The sequence below is a fragment of the Pteropus alecto genome, unplaced genomic scaffold (genome assembly GCF_000325575.1).
Source record: "Pteropus alecto unplaced genomic scaffold, ASM32557v1 scaffold166, whole genome shotgun sequence".
In the NCBI taxonomy this organism is placed as follows: Eukaryota; Metazoa; Chordata; class Mammalia; order Chiroptera; family Pteropodidae; genus Pteropus; species Pteropus alecto.
In genome coordinates this window covers 3,302,581-3,306,347 of record NW_006439757.1, presented here as the reverse complement: position 1 = coordinate 3,306,347, position 3,767 = coordinate 3,302,581, and positions in this window count along the sequence as shown.

The window sequence follows — 3,767 nt, the reverse complement described above, 5'->3', positions numbered from 1 at the left end:
TTCAGTGTTTCAAAACTTTCTGTTAGTACTTTCCGGTCAATATCACTGCCACTTATGAATTACTGCAACATGCAATTATGGGACCACAAAAATCCCATAAACACTGAGCCCAAGAAACTGCTGTCAGATACAAGAACATACTTGAATGCTAGTAAAGGAATAACAAACCTGATGTTCTTCTTCAGTTTATGAGAAAATACTCACTTAAGAATAGTCTTGATTGTCTGCACTAGCTTGATCAGTTTCAATTCTCAGCTGCTTTTCTAATTGTATTGGAATAAGAGCAATTGTATCTAGATTACAGATAGAAGACAAAACAGTCGTCACTGAGTGTGACAAAACCTACACAATCCTTGGATAATATAAGAAAGGGGGCAATGTATGCATTCCAGTGTTGTTCCTCAGAATTTTAACTACCTTTTGGTGTATTTTTGTTGGAGATTTACCTAGGCATGGCTGCTGAGTCATAGGGTATCCAGTTCTTATACTAGATACTACCAACAATTTCTAATATGTATGCACCAACTTAATTCTTAACAGTGAGAGAAAATTCTATTTGCTTCACTTGAAATACTTAATATTTGGTATTGAAATTTTTTTTTCTCTTTAGTCATTTGGGGGTTTGTTTTAGAGCACTATGATTTTTCTTTGAATTTTCTTGCTGATTAAAAGAGATTTTTCTGATATTTTTTGCCATTTGTTATCCTCTTTATGAAGTCTGTTCAAGTTTTTAGCTCATTTTTCTATTGCATTGTCTAATTAGTCTCTGTAAACATTATTTATATATTTTGAATATGAATTTTAAGTCAAATGCATGTAAAGCAAATAGTCTCAGAATATGTTAATCTGCCTTTTTGCTCTCTTAATAATTTCTTTTTGATAAACATAATTTATTAATTTTAATAAATATTTATCAATTTTTATCTCTATTGTTAGTGCTTTTTGTGTCCCTTTTAAGAAATAGTTCCCTCACAAAAGTGATGATAGTGTCTTTTATTTACTCCTCAATAACTTGTTTGCCATTTATATTTCAATCTGCACCACACTTGAAATCGATTTTTGTGGATATAATGCACAAGAAAAACTTCTTTTATCCACATGCACATTTAATTAACTCAGTACTATTTATTGAAATGACAATCTTTTCTTCACTTAACTGCAGTGTAGCTTTTGTCATAAATTAGGTGACCAAGTATGTGTTTGCCTGTTTCTGGACTGTATTCTGTTGCATTGGTCCATTTATCTATCATTGTACTGAAAATGCACTGTCTTAACTATTACAATTTTATAGTAGGTCTTATATCTATTATTGTAAAGCCTTCTTTGTTTGTTTTCATCAAATTATCTTTGTTCTTCTTAAGCCTTTTCACTTCTCATGAGTTTTTAAGTCATTTTGTCAATTTAAAAACAAAACGAAACAAAACAAAACAAAACAAAACAAAACAGCTGTGTATTGCATTGAAATTTAATATTTAATTGGGGAAGAAATGATATCTAAACAATAAAACTTTTGATCCATCAACATAGTATATTATTCTGTTTGTTTATAATTTCTTTAATTTTATTAATAATCTACATTTCAATTTAGATATTAGTAATTATAACTTATGAATACTTTGGTAACATATCTTTTTCAGTTTTTTTTCTTTTTTTGTTGTTGAAATTCAGAGAAATTTAAATGATTTTCGTGTATTGACCTTTGTATTTGGCAACCTTGCTAAATTCACTGTTTAATTCTAAAAGTTTGTAGATTTGCTGTATAATAAATCATGTTGTCTTCAAATAAGGGCAATTTTATTTCTTCTTTTCCATTTATGCCTTTTATTTTGTTACTATGTCTTTTGCATTAACATATTAAATAATGATGATTATAGAAGACAACCTTATCTTTTTTCTCCAAAGTTAAATACTTCAAAAAATTGCAGTTAAAATAGAACTTGTATTTGAACCCAGTTTCATTGTGTTAATCCCTATTGTTCTCTGTTGGCTTTTTTTCTATACTACTATATGTTTCTCTTTATTTTTTCCCCACATGGTGAATATCTTCTAGTCAGGCCACACTGTGTATTACTAATATGAATGACTATGACTCCAGACAATGTATAATTACAGCTTTTGAAGAACAAGGTGGATGTGCAGTCTCATTTTCTCCGCACACTACAACACCTGAGAAATTCTAGGTGAAACCACCGATCAACTTCCATAGTGAATGAGAAAACACTGAAAATGACCTAACTCTCCTTACAGATATAAATCACTCAGGAAACTATTTCCTGGGAGATAGTCAAATTCTTTCTATTCTTTCTATTCATATTATAAATTAAAATAAGTGCATGAAAAAATGATATTGGTGCAAGACAGAAAGGGTCACCTTTTTGCAAAGAAAGCCAAACCAAATTTTAACATTATTTTAGTCTGGCAAAGCAGATTGTGTGTGTCTGTTTGTGTATTTTCTTAAAAAATATTTAAAAAGAGTAAATCTGAGCCCCAGGCTTCATATGGTTTAATGTGAGAGATTAAACACATGTTTTTGCCTTTACTAATTTTTAAGGCCCTCCAAATTTTAGTGAACAGGTATAAAACATCAAGGACAGATAAAATAGGTAAGGCAATGACCACAGAGAAGTTAATTTTAGAAATATAAAGTGAATGGATGAGTAGTAATACATTTAGAAAACCAAAAGCTTTATTCTAATTCTGTTTTGATTTCTGTCTATCACAGTTTTTATTCTTGTTGCTACACAAAATAGCCTGTTTCTTTGGCCAGTGGGATCCTCTTCCCATTGGCTCTGTGTACTTCAGACATGACCCTAGTAGCTTTGAAATCTTCTTTGTTCTCTGGTATGTGTAGCTGGTTCAGATCCATCTCATATATTTTCTGTCCTTAACTTGAAATTGTTTATTTTTCCATAGATTCCTAGTTCCTAGGGGTACAAGTAAAATATTTAGAGATCATAATCTGGGCACCCAGTGTGATTATGGAGAACTTATTTACTTCATCCCAAAGTAATGCTGTCAATACTGTTGGTTTAGTATAACTCAATTTCAGGTTCATTCTCCTCAAGGCAGTCTTGTAGTATTTCTGTCATACTTGTATGTTCTATGAATTTCTCTTGGTTGAGTAAAATGCTTTCAAAATATATATATCTGTGCCCCCCCAGAGTTTTGAGATCTGACATCTAAGTGACCTTATTGTCATGTTATTTAGAAATTCTAAGGATTCAATGTCCTGAAGTGTGACACATGGAATGTTATAAGCAGATTTTGGTCAAAGAATATATGTGCTGTTGTCACTGTCTAACATTTTTTGATAAGAACAAAGTGGTAAAAGATTGTTTCTGGCTGTCATGATGTTACCACTGATGATAGGACAAGAGAGTTTGTGGTTATTTGTATTCTCATCACTTAATACTAATCCTTGATTAAGTTTTGTCCTTTTTTTTTTTTTTTGGCAAACCGTGAAGTCTAATTGTTAACTAACAAATGTATTATGACTTGTAACTGTATTTCCACAAATATGATAAAAACAGAGATTTAGAAGAGATGTTACACATAGTATCTTCTTAGAGTTTTACAACTTATTTCAAGACATAAAAATGATATCAATGCTAAAAGATTTTTTAAAACAACAAAAAGCTGTGAAATAAGTAAATGATATATTATATATGATTTTAAAGGAGAGGTAAATATGTGTTGGAAATATATTCATTCATCTCTTAATTCATTTGTTTACTCATGCATGCCTTCTAAAGATGTTGAAGTGATTT